Raw genomic sequence first — 27,157 nt, forward strand, 5'->3', positions numbered from 1 at the left:
ATATTCCACAATTATTGTGAATAGTACCCAAAAACACTGATACGCCGAAAGCGGAACGATGACTGATTTCATTTGGCATTTTTACGAAATGTGTGAATTATTTACATTTTTAAAAGTGCGTTAACATTAGCTTATATCACTAAATATGTTTAATGAAATAAAGAATCAAATAAATTACAAGCGAACCCAAGAAACGAATAATAGAAGTAAGAAAATATTTTCTATTGATTTAATATCCGTATAATATTCAGAAAATCTGAAGAATCAGTGCGCCGATCACTTTATTTATATATGACATAATATGTCATAGTAGATTTTTGATGGTCAGTCCCACTACAAGGTACTGTAGAGATACCACTTTAGATTTAAAGCTGGCGTCAAAATATAAAAATAAATAATTAAACATTACATTATATAGGTTTTAAATTTGCGTCCGATTGTTAAATAAAAAAAGGGGGTGATGGGGGATCCTTGATGTAAGATGTCATATTTTATCTTAAACACTTTGGTTCCACCGTTTAGAATTTATTATTATGCAAGGAGTTGTTTAAAATAATTTTCATTGTGTTTTTATTATTATTATTATTACGACATTGGCATATGCCATATAGTATTATAATTGTATTTGATTTTAAATTTGTATAGTCAATTTATACTTTTTTGGTATTTCCTAATTATAATTTTAATTCAAACGCAAGCGTTTGACAAGTTATGGCATTACGGCCTCCTCTTCAAATTAAAGTCAATATTTCCTTCCAGTTTCTACTTAATCATCAAGTCCTATCTAGAAGACAGGCATTTCTCCGTCGATATGGCTCTGCTTTATACCACATATCATTAATTAGAAACTGGAGTACCGCAATAAGCTGCACCTCTCTTATTTAACCTGTACAAATCAGACCAACCCACCACCATCCTTACCACCACAGGTGACTTCGCTGACGATAAAGCCATCCTGGCCTTCCACCATGACCCTCTTGATGCATTCAACAGAATCCAAATCCACCTCGACATGCTCTCGACGTGGTACAAAGAATGGGGATTCAAACTCAACGTCTCAACGAATCCAAATCCATCCACTGCACATATAATCTCGGACCAATAAGCTACCCCTCTATCACACTTAACAACCAACCTCTCCCGACCGCTCAAAATTTGGATCACCTAGATTTTTATCTAAATCGCCGACTCACGTGTGCTGCCTACATACGTAACAGACGACCAGTAATCAAGAATCTATAATCAACGGTATAATCTATGTTTAAAGTTTTAGACTAAAATATAGTTAAAGGCTTCCAGTATACATAGGTAGTTGAACAAAGTAGGTCACCATAAATATGTCGTGTTATCTTTATCTTCATTTGGATATAAAATATTTATCCATCCCTAAACTATATACAATTTGATGAAAAATTCTAAAAGTAATTAGTATTTATTTTTAAATTTAATATGGTAGTAAATATTTTTGCCTCGTATATTGTACCATTTGCATACCATTAAATTAACCGATATTAAATAAGTTTTTTTTTTATTTGTCATGAAATGATTAATTTATATATGTATAAAAAAATTAATATAATATATATATAAATAATATTTACATGATTAAATTTATTATAATTTGAATATTATAGGAAAGAATTTTTCGACCATAAGACGAATAATAATTTTTTACTGATGTTTATAAAATGTTCATTTTTATTTTACGAGAAAAATATGAATTATATTCTTTATATTTTATATTTTTTTCCAGACTTCACTTAGATTTTGTATATAATATATTTGTGCTCCTTGTAAACCACACTAGACGGATTGGCTTGATACAATGCGCAATGTCCTATTGGAAGGCTGGCTTTAAAATTCCTACAGCTAGGTGTAAAAGCCTTACTCGGAATTGGGTTCAAAATAATATCTTGAAAATAAATCTTCCTGGCATTTCCATTAATAAAATGTATCTGCAAAAAATAATATAAAATTGAGTTAAATAAAATGGTGTGTCTATATGTTTTCTTTAAAATTGGATTTTTAGTATGTAACTATCTTTGACTTTTAGGTCACCATCAATTTAATTTTCTATTTAACTATTTACACATATTAAAATGCTTCTGCAATAAATAATTTTTAGTTCATTAATTTTTTTTTGTAAGAGTTGTATCATAATGTTGATATTCATAAATGAAAATGATTTTGAAACTTTTTAAATAAACTACAGAAGCGTGAGTATTAATCTTAAACATTTTGTTTAATTAAATTTATCACTAAGAGTCAATTTGCTTGACATCACTTATTCATTTTCAAAATAATTTTTAGCTAAAAATACTTTTCAAAATGAGCCCTATCTACTTCATTCTCTGTTTAACACTTAGCTTTAAAAGTTTGTCCATTTTAATTATCCTTAAAATATATAGTTAATTTTAGAATTTTGTCATGTTAATGAATACAATCATTTTAAAAGTTAAGCTAAGAGACGTCTCATGTGACGGGTAATTTTTTCACTTTATTTTTGGTCATGAATGACATACAACATTATGTTTTTGAACTATAGACCCTGTTAAAACTTTATAAACTTGTTGCCCAACTTTTTCAAAACTTGTTTGAAATTAACTACAAATATTTGAAAATTATTTGTGCCTGGATGTCCAACATGTTACTTTTGAATTAATATAACATCCATTATGATAAAGTATTTAAATGTCGGTTAACTTAAGATAAATTAAATATAGCGAATCTGTTTAAAATTATTAAATCAATTTATATAATCACATGACATGTCTAGAATACTATTTTAAATCATAATATTGTATTATGTATTAATGCGAGTAATATTTAAAAAAAAAGATAAATAAAATCATATTTAACCTTAAAGTTATTTTATAAATGTATGATTGAAAAAATGACTCATCGTGTATACAATTGTTTACCTGAAAAAAAAAATAACAAAAATATTATTTGTAAATTTGGTTTTTAATTAACAATTTGACATTAAATAATACACATTTATATGTTTTACTAAAAATGATTATATTTTTTTTCATTTATTTTTGGTGGACCATTTCATAGAATCAATTTAATTGTTTATAGTCTACTGCCTACATTATTAATAGTTTGTTTTTGTAAAATATATACAGCCTCTGTATATTATAATTGATCGGAATAACTATAATATTTTTCATAAACTATTTATTTTATTACTATTTCACATATTGTCACATATTTGATTATTAAACAGAATATAATATATTATCTGGCCTTAAATGTATTTAATCAATATTTTGTGTTTATTTTCTTGTTGGAATTTGCTTTATTATTGTCATAATGAAATGAATGTAAAAACAATTATACATCTCGATTTTAACCGAAAAATCTTAAACGAAATCGTAAACAAAATAATACATCATAGATAGTTTATAAAATAACATAGTTAAATATAATGATATTAACCCTCCACGGGATAAAAATCATTCAACTAACTTAATTTGAGAAGCATATAATATGAAAAATAAATTGAGTTACCGGTTTTTATTCCAATTTAATTTTACTTGAATAAAATCCATAACAAATGGAAATAAAAATGTAAAAAACTTTAAATTTTTTAAATGTAACTGATTGTTTTGATGTATTCGTTTGTTTAATTCGAAAATATACTGAAGTATACAATAAATATGTCATAATATATAATACTGAACATTTGGAAATAATTCGAATATTTTAAATTAATTTAATACTTGTCGAACAGATTTACAAGAATATTAACGATTTTACAATTTTAACGTTGCCTAAAAAGTTATAATATATAATACAATTCATTGATTGATATCGATGATTATATAGATGTTTATTGATATCGATCAAATAGTGACTTGTTATTTTGTAATTTTATACATGATTTTGTTATTTCCATACACCGAAAGAAGCGTGAATATAAAAATGTGTACATGTCACGTAGAAATCAAACGAATAAACTATAAACGATATTATACTCGTACGCGAGGATGCATACCGTAGGGTTTGGAGCGGTAAATGTGATTGAAAAACTCCGATAATTTTATGTCGCTTAGGAGTGAAAGAGAACACAATATTATTTTATTATATAACACACGAGTATACCAATCCGGAGAGTGGAAAATGGTTTTGTTCAAAAAAAAAAAAATGAGATTAATGTAATATTTCATTGGCGTCGCGTCGTATCCATTTTGATCAGAGCGCTTTCCGCCGGAGATAATAATAGCAATATAAATTGGCACACGACGTGGTTATTATGGTTTAACCATAATTTATTGGTCGTTTTCGGTGTATTATATACATTTATGTGTATGCGGAGGCGTTCTTTTGGCCAACGATTGTTGTCTTACATTTGAATTCAAACACGACGTGAATAACCACAGTACCTACTTACAAACGCAGATCCACTGACGTTGATTTAATTTACTCTATGCGGGGAGCAATGTAAAATTTCACTATTTAAAAAAAAATTTTAGTCAGTCTGACATAATGAATCGATTTCTGTCGTCGCTAAAAGAAAGGAAATAAAAAAATATACAACACATATGTATAAAATAATACATGTCTTTTGAATGGACGATAAAATCCATTTTTGTATACCTAGTTTATAATATACCTAAAATATTTAATATCCATTCTTTACGACCAGCCTTTTCCATGATAGTAGCTGTACTGCATAATCTCTTTGTTTTTGTAACGTCGTTTCAGGCTTACAGGACTATAATCTAAAATATCGTATTGGGTTTCGCTAACCAACCGGGTTTCCGGGATCAGTGTGTCTAAATCTTGCACTTAAATACCTTAATTTGAAGTTACCCATCAACAAGTCCATGATTAGGTAGGTATAGTTAATAAGTCGTACTTGTTGTATTCTAACAGTATTTCTTCGCGCATAAATAAACACTAGAAACTGACAATTATGTGTGGTTCCAAAAAAACTATCCTCTGATCATTTTTCTAATATAATAATTTATTACTACTTTCAAATTTATAATCATAACCTCTCACTAGAAAATATTTTTAATATTTTTAATATTGTTTAATGTTTGAGTTTATCGACTTTAAGGTTAAGAACATATTTTTAAAACTTATAATTATTTTGTTTTTATATTTACATTACAGCAATTTTGTCTTTTTACCTACAAGTCTTTTTAAATGAATAGTGTATATATTTTTGAGTGCTCGGTAAATTATTATGTACGTACTTACACCATAACATGCGAGAAAATAAAATGTTTTGTTATGATTAAAAATTTTGAAACATTTTTTTTTTGAACATAATTTATTATAGTCTTTTATACTCTGTAGGTTTATGTGTTATTTTCTGGGAAAACAAATTATTTAAAATATACGGGAACAAAGGTCCTATCTCACTTATATAAAACTATGTTTCAATACATTATGTCATGAACATTTTTAGCTAAATCAATATGAGCTCACATTATAATTTATTTAAAAACTAGATCTTTATAAATCTCATGGTTAATTTATACAGTAGATAGGCACATAATTAATATATCTAAATGTTGTAATTTGACATACATAAAATAAAATAACATAGTTCTATTTATTAGTTATTTTCATTCATAAAAGTAATGTGGACATTTTCTGTTGTTTTCGTTGATTTTCACAAAATTTAATAAATATTATAAAAATAATAATAAACGTTTTTAAATACTAATCTCCAATTGTCTCTAACTGTACAAATTCGCTTAAAAAATCCATATAATGTTCTTACTTTTAAGTTGGTTATCGATAAAATGGAAATTAAAAAACAATGTTGCTTTAAACTTATGTTGCTATTTTTATGTTTTTAAATATAACATTAGTTATAAATATTATAGGCTATTATTGTTAATCGATATAGAGGCATTTGAATTAAGTTTTTGTTTAAAAATAATTGAAAATTATAATATAGATCAAATTTAATAGTTATCTTTTTTTTTTAGGGCTAGAGGACTAACATTTGAATATGACGTATCTATAAACAGTTTTCATAGATTGTTGCTCAAATCTCAAAGGTAGTATACTGTTCAAGGCTAAAATTATATTGGCCCACTCGTATAATATTATATTGTATTGGGAATTGGGATGCAGGTATTTAAGGTTAACAGAAGCCTTGCATACATTTTAATTTATTTAGTCAAAGACCCTGCAAAAGAAAGTGCTATCCTTGCATTTTATGTTCGTTAAGACAAAATAACTTTCATCAAATATTATGATTTGAGTTGTTATAAATCGGAATTTTGATATATTTATTTGACATAATTAATATTGAAATTATTTCAACCTCATAAATTTGCCTTCATTTAATTAAAAATTCTATGATTTGTTTTCAATCGATTTTATGACTTTCATAAAATACATAGTCAAAGTTAGCCTCAATAGGTAGGTAAATGCATGTATAGTTATTGCTTTATTACTATAATATTAAATATTTTTAATGCAATTATAACAATTATTTTTTTAAATAGTATTTTGTTTCTTATAGTTTTATCCTGACTAACTTTCTCATTTTTCCAAATAGTAAGAAATAAACAAATTTCTATAAATTTAATTAGACCAAAAGTTGAAAACTTCGTTTTAAAATAGCGTTACAGGTAAATCCTTAAAATAATAGTTGACTGATTTCTCTAAGAACGATGGTGGTGTTTGAAGAGATACCAAATATAAGCATTTTAACATGAAGTTTAAATTCACCATAGTCCCAATAAAATAAAAATTTGGAGATTCTCTTTGAATGTTTAGATTATAAAAAAAGCTAATTTATTTAAACAATTTTTTTCTGAATTATTTCTGGTTAATTCTGATATTATAATAATTTTTACGGAATCATAAACATAAAACGTACCCAAGTCATAAACGCATAACGTTTTCCATGAAAAATATACTTTATTTAATGAAGTTATATAATGTATCCTTTAAAAATAAATAAGTCAACAAACCTCAAGGGTTTGATCTATATAATTACATTTAGTAGATGTACTTCTTATACTGTCCTTATGACTTGATCTGTCAACGTTTCGTATAATAATATACATTTAAGAGCCATGCTGGACGTATCCATCGACGCAACTCTGTATCTAATGTCATCTCGTAGACCTATTTCAGATTTGCGACCCTAATCCTCTCGAGATTTGAATTTCTTTGGACTTAACAGAATAATATGTTTTACGCGATGTAAGAATGGATTTAATGTATCACAAAAATATATAACATGTGCTTAGCAGTTATTGCTTTAATTTTTAATAGTATTTTTACTGTTACTGGTTTCTTGGGTTCACTTGATGATGTCTGTAAATTTAAAACAACTTTTTTGTTATTATTAACAATAAACTATATGTGATAAAAACTAATATAATATTTTGATACCTATTAGTTGAGCGTTATTGAATGATTTCCAGACAGCGAGTAGAATGCGTTGTAACCATAGAAGGAGTAATTGTGTTTGTGTGCCTAATCCATGTACGGGCAATCATATTATGGTTGTGCGCGAATGAAGACCAAACAAGATTAATCCTGTCAAGTGCGAGTATAGTGGCACACCGCAAGTGGGACCAAAGGTCGTCATTTTCGTTTTATGTATTGAGTAGTCGCCTTTAATCCGACTATAAATTCGGTTCTAACGATGATATTGGAGGGGATGGTGTGGCATATAACGGTGCACGCGTACACACACGGACTCGTTGGTCCTTTAGTCTTTTCCTCGTTCTGTTCCTGCTCCGTCTCACCCTGTCACTCCTCTTTCTCGTCCACCCATACGTCGCGTTTAATTGCCATCAGTGTGTTTTGCAAAAGACCCATTTACCCCTTTACTAATTGGTCCCTAACTATACGCGCACATATACCATAAGGAATAATCTTCTATTGCCACCGATTTTCTCTCTCTAAAATATATTGGCATACATATATAGAATATACACGATTTTCTGTACACACGCAAGCATTGTGCAAATTCCGTAATTGCTTCACGGTTCACTGCAAAAGCCACCGTCTCCGATCGAATGCTGATTCGTGTCGACGACACATAATATGTATAGGTTGTTCTTGTACTTACGTCTTTATTTTCGTTTATGGTGAAAAGAAAACTGGTTATCTGATTAAATATTTCCACTACCTAAATTCAAATGATCTTTGTGTGTTATGAATTTATTGCATAATATCATACTATATAATATAAATAATGATAAAAAAGGGGCGTGCAAGTGGGGGTACTCGCTCTATTGTAGAGTGTAAATTGGGCCACTGTAGTACTGGTGTGTTCAACTCGAATTCAATAATATATCATATGACGAAGACAGCCTGTTATTTCATGTTATGTTTTTGATATTGCTTTTGCTATTAACGTAATTTATTTTACCGTTAGGTATAGTATTACCAAAGGTTAAATTTTTTCTAAAATATTGTACTTGTTATGTAACTAATATTTAATTATTAATAGTGCTTATATTTTATATAATATTATACTATAATATATTACAATAGTGTGTCTAGCAGGTTCATGGTATATAAATAAGCAATAATTTAAAGTTAATCTAAATATTTTGAAAATATCATTGCGTAAGTACACTAAAGTTTATAATATATGTAAAAGTTTTAAATCCCCACGAATAATGTTTTTGAATTACAACAAAATAAGTTGAAAACGTATATTATGGTTATTATTTGTTTAAATATGTACCTAATTTCATTTAAATTTTTTCTTCAAATGTTTTCTAAAATATAAGTATAAGTAGATATTTTTTAATTTGTATTCTACTGAAGTAGCTAAAAACTCATTTGTTTAACTTTTATAGATTTTAAGTGGGGCTTACCTTTATATGCCTAAGGCTTGATACACCAGTTTAGTTTAAAGCATATAAAACAGTTTTAGCTCATCACTTTATTATAACTTAACAAATATTTACTAGATTTTTCAATTTTTTGCTCTCGTTTATAATTTTTTTTTACGGAAATCAATCATTGGGTAAACTATTACACGATGAATGATGATATATTTACTATACATATCGCAGTTTTAGTTATAATAATTGAGCTGAGAGATACTTATGCATTTCATTCGTTTCCGAGAACATCGATTTCTTGTAATTTTTTTAACACATTGTTTGCGTGTACAGTTTCTGCTGTATTAAATACAAAAAAATAATATATAAAACAATGTAAGCCATTTATAAAGTTTTGACAGAATAAAACTGTGCGTGCAGGTTAACTACGGTTACCCACCGCGTCAGAACTTTACACAAACCACGCGTTATTCCAATGTATTTGTCGAATTATTTTCTTTTCGGCAATGAAATTTAACATACAGATATATAACTCACATACAAAGTAAATAGCATATTATATATTTTATATAATAATGTCTAGTTACACATTAAAAAAAAATAATAATAACAATATAAGTTCACATTTCACGTGTGAATGTGACCAATAGGTAGGTCCTGTGTCTTATATTCAATTCTTAGTGGATGTAAATGTTTACCATCAGTATTTATATATTTTTATTTTTTGTGAGTAGTCACTTTTTGGGGCAGTAAAACTATATCAACGATAAAGAAACGAAAAGGTTGTAAAATTGTTTCGAGATTAAAAATACGTATCATAATATTTAGACAATATTTTAAAGATATAATCAACGGAGTCGTGTTTTTATAGCATATAATTTGTACAATTAACTTTGTACATATCAAACAAAATAGTATTCAGTACATTACCCAATATAATTTATAGACTTATTGTAGTTTATTATTGTGAAATAGAATTAAGTTTCATGTATTGTGAGGATATTTTCTTATACCTATATTTAAATTTTTAAAGGAAAATTAATATACTTCCATTTAAAAATCTGTTTTTACGAATTTTCTATAGGTGTAGTGCTATATTATTTGTAAGACAATTTATACACTGTCACATATTTTTTTTTTTTTATCAATTATAAGTAAATTCTAACATTTAAATGTATATTGGAAGAAAATGGTTGATACAGTGTTTATTAAACTCTTATAACTAGTGATAGCTTATTAAAATAATATTTGGTTTTCCGTCGGTTATATGATTATAATATGGTTAAGCAGTATCCAAATAATACAAAAACTTATTGGATAATCATTTGAGATACTTTAAAGACGACTAAATCGAAAACAAAATACCTTTCGGTTTGACTCAAACATAATAGTGTGTAACAAGTTTATAATGGTGATGTTGAGACGTGTGTAGGTACTGCGTGTATAGATGTGGAAGGGAATTGGCTTTAATGGATTTTTGTGTGTTTTGTAAACACGGTAATTACTATACGTCTATAGGTATAATACAATATATATATATAATATTGTAGGTACTTATAGTTATTTAATTTTGAAATGACGATTTCAAGCGGTGGAATGCGAACAAACGTCATTGTCGTTCGTCCATCGTCATTAAGACACCTAAGCCCGAGTGAAGTTTCGAAGTACACGTTTTTGTTTTACAATCGGGTTGCTGCGGCCGCTAAAAGACAATTATTACAGAAGTTTGCTATCGAGAATCTGTCGTGGGCCCCCGGTGAAGACGGGCGAAGAATGAACGACGCCTCGACTGTACGACTCGTGGGTGACGTTAAACTTGGCTAATTCAGAAATTTCGAAGTAGCCAATCCATGTCGACGGTTTCCTTTCCAGAGAAAGGAGCGGAAGGTAATTAACTAGCTGTTGCTAAAGTTCCGCGCGCTCATTTGACACCGCCGCCGCAGCATCCTCGCAGTCATTCTACCCCACCACTCCCAAGACCAGACGGACGTGTTCGCGGTTCTCGTTCCCGCCCTGATACGATGCAAAACAGTAGCGCTCTGGGCGAGTGTCTCGCCTTAGAGGATTATTACTAAGACGAAATATTATAACATGACACTGTGAGGTATAATAAAATAGGTATAATGGTACTCATGCAGGTTGCATTTTTGAAACACTTGAATGCGTTTTATCGATATTAAATTATTTTAAAGTATTTTTTTTTTAAATGTTTGGACCTTCCTGGACGTTTGATGTCTTCTTTATGTTTTGAACATCAACTGATAACATTGTTTTAGATGGATCGTAGATATATAACAAATAAAATATATTCCATTTTGACAACTATACACACGCGAATGTAGGTATAATACGTGGATAGTAAAAATTATATTTCTTCTTTTTTTTCTGAGTTAATTAAATTTGTTTTTTCAACAAAGTTTAGTCTTAAAATGATAATATTTTTTCTGAAATTGGATTTAACACAGTTCGTGAACTATTAATAATATATTAATATGATTATGTCTATGTTCTTGAAAACAAACACAATCATATTATAATATAAGGTAAGTATCTACAAAGGTTTTTAAATTAAATTAAATCGTAAAAACATCATTAAAATTAATATATTACTTTAATTTGCAACACATTATTGAGGTTTAGTTAATACGGTTTCTATCAAATTTGATTATAACTATTTCTTGTTTAGTTATTAACTTAATAACTACTTAGATTTGTCTTAGTATTCTGTAATTATTATACTTATACTTTAGTGTTTTTTTATTGTTTTTAAAATAATGTTTAACAATGATAGTTACTTAATTATTTTTTTAAATAGTTTTTTGTATTGATAATTAAAAAAATAAATACTCTCGAAATTTAGAAATTAAATTTTATTTTTATTACTACTTATTTTTTCACTCAAGCCGTGTAAAAATTTAAAATGTTCAAGTATATTTCATAACATTAAACATCCAATGAATAAATTGTATTAATTTAAATAAATTGTTTTTTACATAATTGTTAGTGACAAAGGTAATGATAATATTTAATATTTGCGTACTATAGTATTGCATTCGCAATGTTGCTATTTTTTTTATAATACTAATAATGTAAATAAAAAACATAATAACATTTTTTCTTGGAACAGACCAGATGACATCAATACGTGTTCGTTATTACGTTTTGAAGTAAAATATTTGCTCTATAGTCATCATTGAATGGGGTTTAGGCTATGAAATAATGTAGTTTGGAAATGAAAAATAAGTAGTAGGTTCCCAGAATTTTCGTTTTTAATAAAATATCAAAAAATAACGACTTTTCAGTTATTTTTTTTATTCAAAACATATTAAGTGTAAAGCTGGAAAAATTTTAAATTGTTGTATATTATAATAATTGTCTATACATAACGATTCCTACAAACAAACTGCGTAACGACAATAATTATTCGTTTAATAATTTTCCTTGTTCGACGACGTTTTATATTATTCCGGCCCTTTGATAATTTTTGCATGATAAACATGTTATTTTATGTTCAGCCAGCACAGGTTATATAATAACTAAAAATTTATTTTCTTCTTTAAAGGATGAAATATTGTTAATTCCATCTTAAGGTATCTATAGTCTACGAGTATACATATTATATGTTTTATTTTAACACGTAGTTGAGATACAAAAAATATCTTAGTCAAATAAATCATAAATTAATGTTACCTCGCAGCTTAATTAAGATATTTTAATGTAGATTTAAATCTACTCTCAAATCAAAAGAATAATATTTTGTGGTCATTGTATCCATTTTTATTATAAATTATAATCATTGTGAGTTTGAATATTATTTATAATGCAAGAACATGAAATAAAGACATAAAGTAAAGAATACTCCTATATTGTACTTGCTTATATAATATTTTTAGTAGATAATGGTTATAGAGATTTCCCAATAAGTTTTAGTTATTCACGTGTTACTTGAAAGTTAAAACAAAATGTACATATATATTGTTAGCATCATGCCACCATTGAAACAAAAAATATAAATGAAAAACGAAATTTTGAATTACTCGAAAACATAAAAAAATTATTCTATAAATTCGACCGGTCTTTAAATTATTTTAGTCACAACATTTTTGTTACACCTGAGTTTAAAATTTGAGTACCTATTAAGTGTCTGGATAGGTAGGTAGGCAGAAATTTGAATCAAAGCACCTATATTATTTAGTATCGATATAAAATTCGTTAGTTTTGATTATAAAAAAAAAACAATTGAAAACTCTGTACTTGTCAATCAAATATGTGAAAATTCATGTTGTAACCTTACTTAAGTGACATTAGTTGGCTTTTATTTAATTAATTTTTGCTTAATTTATGTATGTATAATACAGGAAAGTACTCAGTATAACAAAAATTAGCTGTTGCTTTCTATAATTATTAAACTACCTATCCATTTTGTGATGTAATAAATAAAAATGATTATTAGTTTTTATGGAAAATGGAATACACCTGTTTTGTGTGGTAGCTATAGTATAATGGTAATTTACTTTATTGCAACAAATTAGTTGCTTTATTTTTTTTTTATGATAAAAAAATATAATGCTGGTCATCTAAAATAATGAATAAAAAAAAACAACATAGGTAGTCATGGAATCAGCGTAATGGATAAATGACTATACAAATATGGATGTAAATTTACAATCAAGCTACTTACACTAGGACCAGACAATGAGAGGCTAATGGTTTTATTTTTTTTTTATTCCTACTGCAGATGATTTTTTTAGTCATTTATATTTTAATATAAACTGTAGATTAACTATACTTTAACGTAATCACAATAATTATCATTTTAAAAATTGACAATAACTGTAGGTACCTATGCAATTGAGTGGTCCAATCAGGGGGATATACTGGTCTAGACTTGCCTCTCCTAGGCCCACACATATTATAATAGACTATGTAAGATATTTTTTATATTTTTTATTTAATTTTAAAATAATAAAATTCTGCCCATATTATTGTTATTAACAACAAAAATGATAATTTTGTGATAGTTCCGGATTAAAATCTTTATTCTAAATATTTATTTTGACGTCAATGTAACACCTGAAGAAATTATAAATACGTCAACTAAGTTGGTTCCTAGAAAAAGTTAACTACCTCACACCAAATCAACATGGCTTTATAAAAAATCATTTTCAATTTTCAATCATTATTATTTTTTTTTAAATAAATATTGATAAAAATTTATATGTTGGTTAGAAAAACTTGAAAATGTATTACAATACTCTTAACATATTTTTGCAATAGCAGTTGAAAAATAAAATAAATATATATTTACAATTGTTTTTTATAAGCATTCAAAGTTTGAATTTTGACAACATACGTAAAAATCATGAAACTTCGTAAATTATTTTATGCTAGAAATTCATAAAAAATTGTCCTTTTATATCTAAGATTTGAAAATTTAATACAAGGCTCCTAAAATATTTTGACAATAGCAGTTGAAAATTAAAAAAAATATATTGTCACAATTTTTTTTTATAAGCATTCAAAGTTTGAATTTTGACAAGATACGTAAAAATCATGATAATTTGTAAATTATTTTAACCTAGAAATGCATAAAAAATTTTCTTTTTAATCCAAGATTTGAAGATTTTTAATAATCTATATTATATCCTAGACAGATAAACCGTCCCCGCTCATAATCGTTTTTCGTATACAATGATATAATATCATTGGATTCAAAATTAATTCCATCCATTACAGTAGGTAACCCACTTGTAACCTACTGTACAGCAGAGTGACATCCACGACTTACTCGCTTTTTTTTGCAATTGCAAAGATATTTATATAGGTACATGACGTGTTTTCTTATGTATGAATTCTAAAATATCATTAAAAAATGTTTTATATTTTCATGAAAAATGCATTGTACTACATATATATTATATAAATTATAGGTATCAGATATTCAGATATTTTTCTTTAGTTAATATGCTTATGTTATAACAAGTATGGACCCACCCCTCCTGAAAAAATTTAACCGATAAAATATTGGATTTAAATCCCTGTTAAATATGTAAAAGTTCTTGAGATAATACCGTTATAAAAGTTATGCATGTAATACGTATTATTCCTTCAAAATATTACTTAAAATTATAGATTTGTGAAAAAAAGTAATGAGAACCAATTAAATTATAAAATATAAAATTTGTTATTTTGACAATACTTTTTTTGGTAGTATTAATAATAAGAATTGACAATATGTTAAATTTGAATATTGAATAATGATTTTCGAAATTATTACCAAAAATATAAAATAAAATGAACTTCCCAAAAATTAAGCACCTACTTATAATATATAACACATTAATATAAAATGCTAAGAAAAAGTATTTAAAATATTTATCAATTCCTTATTTTATATTAATTTAACGATTTGACTATTACGTAAGTTTTTTGATCTTGTCTCTTATTGAAGTATATAAAAAAAAAAAAAAAAAATAAAATGTAAATACTGAATGGTAAAATTATGTAGAATGTTAAAGTACTCTACTTAAATTCTGTTTATTTTGTATGTTTACTGACAATGTAATGTAACGCTCAGAAATTTTTTTACCAAGTTAAACGTGAAATTTGCATAAAAGTGTATAATTTTTTTGCAGGCACCACAAACGATGGCTAAAGATTGTATATTTACACATCGAGGAAGTGCTATCAGTTGGTTTTAATGGTACAGTTTCTACCTTGTGGTAACACTGAAGTGTAGCTAGGTAAGATCGGTGTGTGGTTGGGGGGTCGAAGAATGAAAGGTCCAAAAGAATATAAGATACGAGCCTAAGGTGGATAACGACGACGACGATCAATGTGGCCTAGTGAATGGGTTGATAAATGGACGGCCGGGAGACCGGCCGCGGGTATTCATTTATTATTCAAGTGTGTTTATCATCGGTGGATTTACGAAAAGGAAAAATATACAGACAGGATGAACGTTTCGCGAAAGAAATAATGACCCGAATAATCACCACTATAAAATATACAAATGTTTATTTACGAGAAATATATATTATTTAAAATAATAATAATAATAAAAATAACCCCACAGTCACACTATATTGGCATATATTGGAAATTCAATTTTATTCTTATCTATGGTCATATAATATAAGGGTTTTGTGAATGTGACTGTGTTACTACACACCGAGTTTTCAGGTAACGAGTGCATCAATTGGCTATTGTTATAGAACGTTATATCTCGTCGAGTTGACTTCGAAGGGGTTAAAGTTCAATGGAGAATGTCGCAAGAGGAAGAAAAAACAAACTAACAGCGCTTAATCCTTACGTCTCAAACCCCTCATATTATATATTGCTTCAGAGTTTATAGCACCTACTTGTATTTAATGTTTTTTTTATTTATATTATTATTATTACTATCTATATACGTACAAATGAATTCAATACATTGTTTACACGTTGTGCAGTGGCACAAATACGACATGAAAATGATCATAAGTAATACCGTAATCATTTATGGTGCAAACTACAATACTGGTTTATAGGATAAATGCATAATATCATAATATAATGTAATAATGAAAAATTCCGAACGCAGATGAATCAAAGACTTTTTCGCTATTTCTATTGAGAATAAACACAACGTGGTTTAAACAAATTATAGGCGAGAACGGAGAGAACGTTATAAATTATATTGTTGTGTAAATACAGTATGATACGAAAGAAACAATGAAAAAAAAGAAGGAGTGCACTTCCATCGGGAATACCAGATGCAAAATGTACGAATTTAAAAAAAAGCTTTAGATTTAACCATTCTATTGGGCGTTAGGTACATTATGTTGGCCAAGCCCCCACACAAATAACATAGTAAACATTATTTTGGCAGTGTTGAATTCCATTATTTTGTTGTTTTGACTGTATGCAATTCTGAATAATGCACTGCAGTGTAATATTTCTAATAAAAAACATATGCACAAATTAATAATTACCAAGTTGAAATATTATTATTTATACTCTTTTTTTGTACTACACAAAAACAATGCATAACGCGATATCATAAATATATCTGCCATATTTTTTGTTGCTGAAAAAAGTTTTTATAGCCATAGCAACAATCATTACGATAATAATATAGGACGATAAATATAAAAATATATATGAATGGTGTATGATTAGATGATGATTTAAGGCAAAAGTTTTGTTATTAATGTTGTGAAAATAATGATACAATATGTTATTACTATTTAGAATAACTTAACATTTGCCGGGAAATAATGGTAATTTAGTCATGAATATGCATTCGAAGACGAAGAAACTTATTGCTATTTGTTATAGATCAACATTTGTGTTGGACGATATTTTAATGGAAATAAATTGCATACAAAAGTAAATGTTATGATTAACTACTTTAAAATATTTTTACATACCCATCACTTACAAAATGTTTTAAAATATTTTCCTTGAAAAATATTTTTCTATTAATTTATCATGAAACAATTTCAATAAATATTATGCAAGCTGTAATCTTATCAAACACTGGGGTTCCATCCACCTATTAAACGTTATATTCAATATAATATAATATTATTGTGTTTGAACCGATGGTAAAACAAAACCATTAAGATGACCCAGCTTCTAAAATAAGTATTTTTTTGTATTTTTTTCATTGAAAATATGCATAATATCTTTATTTCATACCTAACATTTATGCAAGTATTCAAATGTATGTAAACGAGTTTTGTTTTTGCACATTTTTATTTTAAACAACAAGGAGTTCAATAATTGATATTATATGTATTACAGTATTCTTAAGTACATTAAGCAATTTTCATTTATTTGTCGTAAATTGTTATAACAACTGTAGTTTCTACAGGTTTATGTGGATTTTATGATTGAATATTTATGCATAACATTTTAAATTTTTAAATTTTAGATTTTTGGAAAAAAAATAATAGTAATAATAATAAATTAAATAAGAAAAAATATATTAAATTATATTTAAGCAAAAGGAAGTACGATCACTGGATGGTTTCTTATCTCAGCCTGTTCAGTTTTTCTAAATTATATTGTTGAACATACTCTTATTATGCCTTTGTGTAATGATTCCATATTCTCTAATAAAAATTAAAGAAATAAAAAAGATTTTTGTAATACGTATATTATATAAGTAGTATGTATTTATGGTTAAATTATTCAAATTTCTATGACAACCAAACGTTTGAATATTATAAATAACTATTAGCTAATAAGTTTTAGACGTTGATAATTATATTCCAAACTTAAGAATATAATAATTTGCGTATTTGGTCTGCTAATTATGCTACCATTTGTGTTGAATCAATTACATTGCGAAATTGAATCATCAGTTATTCATGCAGTACGTGTTTGACATCCGACAGAGCAACACGTGTGTTATCTTTCGCAAGTGCGCATTTTTAGCTTACGATAGCAAACACATTACGTCTAATTGCAGCTATAAAAGGTGATATTATGATTATTTTATAATTACAACACGCTAGCAAATGAACACTAATAAACCGGGCTCCCAGCACTCAAAAATGCCTTCCATCAAATCTCCATCTCAAAAACCCCTAAACAAAGTAAATACAACTAATTACAAACCAACAATTAATATTTCATCTAAATCCAAACTAAATATAAAGCCCGCATCAAGCATTTCACTTCATGCACGTATCGTTAACAAAACCAGTTCGCATATCGCTGCTAACCACACCACCACCACCACCACATAATCTACCTCTACTATCTCTACATCCGACGCCAACCAATCGACACTCAATAAATTATTATCCATCGAAATTCAATAAATTATTATCCATCGACACAAATAATAAACTGAACTATGCCCTAGCTACAGCCAACACAAACACGCCGAAGAGAGAACAGGATATCGTTCTACACCAAGTCAACGGACTATTACTTAAAGATTATATTATTGTAATCCGAAAAATTATCTATCCAAGCAACATTATATTTGTATCTAAAATTTGTGTGGGTAATGTATGCGTTTTCTTATCTAACAAACAAATTTTAAGTTCCCTAATAGAAAAATCATAAAGCACACTAAAATAAAAGGAACTCATAATTCCCATACGTAGACTCATCAACCCCGCCAAAAGAATGATAATATCAAATGTGTGTCCCTAACCAGTTAATACTGGATGCTCTTTAACATATCAACATTACACCACTGTCCGAAATAAACTTCCTCAAAGCCCCGGTATAAAAGAAATTAGATACGAACACATATTGAGTTTTAGAGGTCAAATACATATTAAACACGAAGATATAAGTATACCGAAACTTTCCGGTTCGTTTTTAATAAATATAAATGAAACAAACTTCAGAATCTTCTTTACTGATGACACAATTGCACTGGACATAGAATGGGACACGCTAACATCATATAATGGAAGTGACTATTGACCCTTACTACTCAAATTATTCAGTTTAACCTCCCCTCCCCCCCAAATCACAACCAATAAACAAATGGAGATTATAAACACTAACTGGGACATCTTTTCTTCATTAGTAGACCACGCATTACATAGTTCTGGGTCCGACGAAGACTCTCATATCATACAGAACATAAATCAAAATAAAATTGATAAATCCCACACAACAACTAACAAACTCCATCATTGGAGCAGCAAATGTTGCAATAGGAAAATCTAACCAACCAGCCCACCACAAAATAGTCCCTTGGTGGAACGAAGAATGCAAAAAAGCCATAGTAGTATATAAAAAAGCCTTAAATCATTATTAAAACCAATCTACTAGCTGACCATATCCTCCTAAAAAAAGCTCGTGCAGAATCTAAGTATATCTTAAAAAGAAGTAAAACTACCTCCTGGCAAAAATTTACATCACCAATTAATAACCAAATTCATCCAACAACCATCTAAAACAAAATAAAAGCATTTAAAGGGACAAAATACCAGCAAATACCTAAGATACTTCACTATGAACATGAGAATAATCAAATAGAATTATCATCAACGTACGACATTGCCAAATCATTTGCAAAATATTTCAAGACTAACAGCAGTAATTCAAACTTTGAAAATAATTTTATCATTTATATAAACTCAAAGAATCATGCTTTCAATATAAATTCACTCATACGCAATAACAACCATGAATACAACCTTCCATTAACAATTAAAGAACTTTACTTTCAACTAACAAACTGTACTAGCAATAGTTCTGGACCGGATGACATACCATATGTCTTTATCAAATACCTCTATGAAAACGCACTTTACAAATTACTATCCATCTAAAATCTCATCTGGGCTAAAGGAAATCTCCCTAATAAATGACACCAAGCAATAGTTATACCAAACCTAAAACCTGAGAAAAATAAATTTGACATAACCAGCTACCGTCCAATATCTTTGACCTGTACACTCTGCAAATGACCCGAAAAAATTATAAATAGACGCTTAGTTTGGTATCCAGAAACGACCCATAAATTTATCCCGCAACAGTACGGCTTTCATCACAACCATTCAACAAAAAATGTCTTAGCCACTCTCTCATACAAATATAAGCCAATCCAAAAAAAAATCTACACACCATCCTAGTCGCCCTTGATTTAGAAAAAGCGTATGGTATGGTTTGGAAAAACAGAGTCATTGATATTTTATCTAATTGGCCCATGGACGGCAACATGCTAAAATATTTGAATAATTTTCTCACCAACCGAACAATTCAAATTCAAATTGATAATATTCTATCTTACCAAACAATAATAGATAATGGACTACCACAAAGATCGGTAATCAGCATTATTTTATTTCTAGTTGCCATTAACGATATTTTTAGTAACATTCAAAAACCTGTCAAGTACACATTATTCGCGAATTATTGTAATATATATTGTAGTAGCATTGATACTTGGAATGATATTTGATACTAAATGTTCGTGGACACCTCATCTCAAAAAACTAAATATAAGCCGCAACAATAAAATAAATATCATTAAAATACTCTCTCACCATACACGGGGAGCCGATAAAAACAATCTAATGTTAAATTATAAAGCACTTATACTATCAAGAATATATTTTGGCTCTGTTATCTATAATTCAGCCAAACCAATCAATAAACAAATCCTCAACCCAATCCAAAACCAAGCAATTAGACTAGGTATAGGGGCTTTTTGTACCAGCCCAATATAGACAGCATTCTATTCATTTCAGGAGAGCTCCCAATACAAACTAGAAGAAATAAACAGATATTAAAATTCGTAACTAAAAAACTCAGTTACCCTAACAAAACAATTTACAAGTTATTTAAGTCACCAACACAAATTAATAGACTCAAAGAACCAGCAACAATCTTTGAAACATATACACACATAAATGTAAAGAATTCAACTGCCAATTCAACATCGAAACATCATCTCCTTTTTCAACAACTTCATTCTGGCTATATTCTACTCAAGTTCACACTAATCTTTCAAATTTTAACGAAAACTCAAATCCTCATTCTATTATCACTTCAAATTTCAATGAAACTATAAACTCTGATTTTCAGGACTTTAACCTTATTTACACAGATGCTTCAAAAAATAAAACAGGCACAGGCATTCATTTATGGATCTGTAAAAAAACTATTTAAATTACCTTCTGAAGTATCTTCATGGCAGAAATAATAGCCACATCAAAAAATCACTTTTCATAAGCGACTCTCTCAGCGCCTTAAATTCTTTACGATCTTCCGAACCATCTAATGAAATCTGTTAGCAAATAATTAACATTGTAGCTAACTCTACAAATATCATTGAGTTCATGTGGGTCCCCACACTGGTATCAAAGGTAACGAAGAAATCGACATCCTAACTAAGCTGTACCATCAACCGAATCAACTGTAATAAATTCACTACCATACAAAGACCTATCAAGAATAATTTACTGAATCTCCATCCAGCAGTGGCAATCCCAATGGGATACCACCTCCAACAATAAATTTAAAAAAAATTTTAAAAAATCATCCATAAATGGCGAACTCCCACCAACACAGCCTGAACATTAGACATTGTTACCACAAGAGCCAGAATTGGTCATACACATCTCATTCATTCTTACCTTTTCAATCACGAAGAACAGTCAACCTGCCATCAATGTGACCTACCACTGATTATTGAAGACCTCACACTTCACTGCAAAAACTACAATGATGAACGAAGCATATTAAACCACCTCACCAACATCGAAGAAGCGCTTGGAGAGACCAACATTGATGTAATATTCAATGTTTTCCATGCCACTAATCTATCAAATCTATTATAAATTATAATTACTATTATAATTATTGTAAATATTTTCTATGTATATAACCATGTAAAAATACGTCAAAGCTATCAAACATTAATTTTAAAATGTGAAACTTATACAGGTTAATGATCTCTGCTGTCGAAGCCTTTACTCTCAATAAAAAAAAAGTTATTCTTGGTATCATATTGTTGTTTAATCAAACATTACACACGTGAAATATTTAATATTTTAGCTTAACGATAATTTAATAAATTAATAATGTACATTGTACATCCATGAGTGTATAATGCGTATACGTAGCGAGGTTATTTATATTATTAACATTACTTTTATTATTAATGTTTTAATTCTTTCTTTTTTTTTGCTATAGAACCTGACAAAATAATTTCATATTATTTAAATTTTTAATGTATATTTTTTTTTCTGTTGTTTAACTACACTTACATTTCACAATTCAATTACATTTTTAATTCTGCTTTATTGGTTTGCGCATCTTTATTGCATTTGGTTTTATTTACTTGAATATTATACAGATTAAAAAAGAGAAATCAGAAAATAGTGGAGATTCAAAAAAAGTATTGTGTCTGAAGATTCAAATGAAAAATGAATAATTTTTTTATTTTAAAGAAATTATAATTTAATAAAACAAAAGTACAAGCACAATAGTACCTACTGAGTATATCGAAAAATTGAGTTGTTTGTATAATATCTTATAAACAATTTTATTCATTTAATATAAAAAATATCCAAGACTGATATTATATATATATACGCAAATCTTATGTTTTCATTAAATACGAATAAAATACCATTATTTCTATTTATAGCCGATGTCTTAAGTTTGTATACACTCTGAAAACGAATGTCGTAATAAATTTAAAAAAATTATTCATTATTTAATTTATCGATGAACAACTACAGTTCAAGTTATTCTTTTATTTCATGGTTATTTGCTAAATAATATTGGTAAATTTTAATATATAGATAACGAGTTAGAGAAATTTTTGCATTTTAATGTTGTCCTTTAGAATAAAATTCATAAAAAGGTAAGAGAACGTTTTCGCCTCATTTAAAAAATAATCAAATTCAAAAAGAATTAAATTAATATTATTTATATTTGGATTTGTTGGTTACATAAAGATGAACTAATTATGAAAAACCTTATTTTAATTTTTAGATGCTTGGCTATGAAAATTAAATATTTTCTATTTTTGAACTACAAAATAATTTGAACATTTTAATTGAATTTTACTATCGATATTTATAGTAAAAAAACCAAAAAAAAAACTTGGTTGCAAATTATTATAGTAATAATAGTTATTATTAAAATAGTTTTTTCATATATGGTTGCGATTGGTTACTCGAAAAATTATTATGCATTATATTATTTATACATATTATGGATAAAATCGTCATGTTTATCTTGATTTAAGAATCTATGTTTTACCAAATGTAGTTACTTATATATACTAAAAAAACTGCTAAAATATCAAGTATATTTTTTTTTAGAAATATTAGAAATGTTGAAAGAGTAGTTAAAAAAATGTATAACAAGTGCTAAATCTGATTCATGACTTATGATTGTCTATCATTATAGTAGATTTATTACAAAAATCTAAGTACCTACATGGCAGAAAATATTACTGATTGAGTATATCACTAAAACTAAGTCAAACACTGTAATTATTGAGATACTGCAATATTTGCAAACGCGTGGAGTAGGCATATTCAACTTGTATAGTATAATATACCTATTATTGAATTAAGGTCTAATAATGTGTACCGGGCATTAATGTTATTTTGTTAAAAAATCAAAACGTTATTTTAAAGTCGTTTAGCCACCGATGTGCGTATAGACTATCATGTCCACGATATTGCGATCGGAAATTGTTTGCAACTTACTTATAACATGCGGAGGCGGCAAAAGTAGGCGGATCTTCAACATTTTTGTATAATTCGATGCCATTATTCGCAGTCAATATGACATAAACAGGCGACGGTGGTGGAGGATATAGAAAACTATGACGACTAGCGGAAGGCGCATAGTGAGATGTGTGGGTGAGTATTATTGTACGCGAAATAGAACTTCAGTCGATGAGTGTTATTATATGCTTGTATACATAATAAATCAGTTCATAATTCTTTCTGTAAACACACGTCATATAACACACGTCTATATATATGAGAACTGCAGATCTCGGCGAGAAGGAGACAGGTAAACCTCCACCCTCTCACCAACCTTAGGACGCAGAAAGTCCGAATGCGCATGGATGTGTGTGTGTGTGTGTGTGTGTATTAATGTAGGGTGTGTGTATGAAATGTCCGGGCCATTAGATTAGATTGAGTGTGCGCGCATCCTTTCGGACACACCACCCCGTCACAACCCTAGACGTCCTCTTACACGTGGACTGGTATTATAATGCCGGCAGCGAATTAATGACGTCGTATATCACCGGTGCTGCTGTGGGGTGAGATTAGCCGAGACCCGCGCGAACGGTCCGCATCATTCACCGGTGTCTTTGTCGTCTTCGCGAAGCGAAAAATATTATCATCCCCCTTTTTCTCCTTCTCACCCTGGCCGGACAGAGGTCTTTTGTGCGTGCGTGTGTGTTTAACAACGTCCTATGCCATACGTATATTATATCGCCCGTCACCGCAAACACACACGACCACGGCCCCCCTCCCACCCAATAACGCGTGATGCATACCTCGACCACCACCAGAACAATATAATAATAATTCGACCACCGATGGTTTTGACAATGTGCGTTCGATGTGGCTTTCGAGTCGTGTGAGAGGGCTGTGAAGTGAAGGGTAGGTGATGGTGGTGGTTGAATAGCCCACACTTAAACGGTAATTAAACGCGTTTCGGACCCGCGTAATTGACCGCCGCCGTAAAAACATTTTGGCCGAGACATCGTTTCGGACGATTGATCGTCGAATTAAATAAAACACACACGCACATATTAAATCGCTTGATGCTCTAGTGGGGCCAAAAATGGTTTATTCCGGTGGGTACGCTTCTGAATGGCATAAATATTGTAGATTTGGTATAGAGGGACGAATTGATTTTTTTTTAAACAATATTGCAATATATTAATCGCGCGATTACTTTTGTGTGTCGTCCTATATAATTAGGGCATGAGACTTTAAGGCATTCGTATATTTTTTGATTATCATTCGATACATTAAAAATAACTAACTGATACATAAATGTGTATAACCATAATACTATTACATGTCTAGAAACTTATAGAAAAAGGTTTTTTTTATTTAAATTTTTCGTATTTCACTGTTTTTCGTGAAAAATCGCATATTTTATTAAATTCGTAATATGTTATACAATAGTTTTATTATCCAAAATATATTTTTAATTTATAGTTGATTTCTCTTTAGCATAGACTATATTATTATTATACCATCGATAACAACATTTGGTATACATATATTTCATACTTGGGTATAAAAATGAAGAAGATGTCAATATTTATTACGAACGTGTTCAGACTATATCTGTAATATTGATTTATAGCAATACAGTTATATTTCGAGTGGATGGGATGGAATAACGTTTTCTCGCCTCACCCATTGAAGTTTGAATTTTTCCAGGCAAATCGATGCCGTACGAATTTCGCAAATAGCCGTAAAAATTCAAGTGAATAGCGTGCTAAATATACGTTTACAAATTTATAAAATTTTAAATATGAGGGGCCGGAAAAATGCAATTAAGTGCGTTGCAAAAATTATTACGAGAAGAGTATAACTCATAATTTTTCAGGATACTTTTAATAATTTATTTTAGTAAATATTTACTGTTTTAATGCGTATTATTAAGATCATTTTTCTGCAGAATATTTTATGATTTCATATCCGCATTCAAATATTTTCAGGGAATTACGTTTCTAGGCGTCCATCCATCCTAACTTAATACTATAATATAGATATACTTACCTTAAATTCCTAATATTATACTTGTACACGTCATGACCATTATCAGTTTATCACGAGGACGTGAGTTCGCTGAACGTAAACTTATCGCTGTCGTGCTCGGATACGCCAGTCATCGTCGTAGAACAATGATGTTCCTAATGAATTTTCTGCCTCGTCGTAAAACTTTTCGTAGTCTATGCACTATACATTTTATAATATGTATGTTTGTGTTGGCGCGTACTGCAGTTTTATCGTCGTCATTATGAAGAAACCCGAAATAAGATGGTTTCCGGGTAGCGCAGGTGGCCGGAAAATCGTGGTAAAACAGTCGTAGGCTACGTCAGTTTAACGGACTTGCAAGCTCCTCCGCCATTATACCATCGAGACGGTGGTATACTCCTCGAACGACATAGAAGTGGTCATGGTATCCTCACGATTTGGAGTTCAGGACCGCGAGATTCACGTGAAAATAAAACTCCACGCCCAAATCCGGGGCGGGTTTACCTTTTTTCGGTTTGATATTGTGCGTACACACACCCATGACCCATATACACTGCGTATAAAATAGTAACGACGTACGCGCCCCGTATATATATTATACACGACGTAATAATATTATTATTATTATTGTTATTATATCGTCGGGCCGAGCCTGTTTCAGAGATAGGCACCACCGATATAGTTTTTACGACTACGCGTGCATATATTTATATATATATATATATACGCTTCGGCCGCATCTATGTATACAGAACAGTCGTGTTTGTGTGCGTATATTATATTATTACTGTCCTACCCTTGTCGCGTTTCCCCTACACCTATGCATTATCTTATAGCGTTGTCAATGCCACTATGACGTCGTAACAGCCCGCCTGTAATATGTGTACCCGGCGTCGGTTGTGCTAATTGAATTTCCCACGAGCTACGGTGTGAGCAAACGTGAAACGAGGTTGGACCTAATAGTTGGTACCTATATACCGTTCTCGTTACCGACCCGTCGTAAAACATCACCACAACACTATGGGTATATACACTGAAGCCCCAGGACAATAGCAATACGCCACATATTTATAATATATATGTATACATTTAATAAGTATAAAGTATGAACAATAACTTTATATTAGTATATATATATACACCGTTATTATTATT

At 29.0% G+C, this 27,157-nt stretch overlaps 1 long non-coding RNA gene across 1 annotated transcript; it reads right to left on the reverse strand.

Annotated features, from left to right (window-relative positions):
- Positions 1–1,680: 1,680 nt before the first annotated feature.
- On the reverse strand, positions 1,681–26,399 carry LOC149057626 (uncharacterized). The gene is made up of 3 exons (XR_016191206.1): positions 26,024–26,399; positions 2,860–2,921; positions 1,681–1,955 (listed from the first exon to the last, which is right to left on the reverse strand). It is a non-coding gene; the product is annotated as an uncharacterized LOC149057626 (long non-coding RNA).
- Between the last annotated feature and the right edge of the window lie 758 nt (positions 26,400–27,157).

The sequence above is a fragment of the Diuraphis noxia genome, unplaced genomic scaffold (genome assembly GCF_037042655.1).
Source record: "Diuraphis noxia isolate RWA-SAM2 unplaced genomic scaffold, SU_Dnox_SAM2 contig0003, whole genome shotgun sequence".
Lineage (NCBI taxonomy): Eukaryota > Metazoa > Arthropoda > Insecta > Hemiptera > Aphididae > Diuraphis > Diuraphis noxia.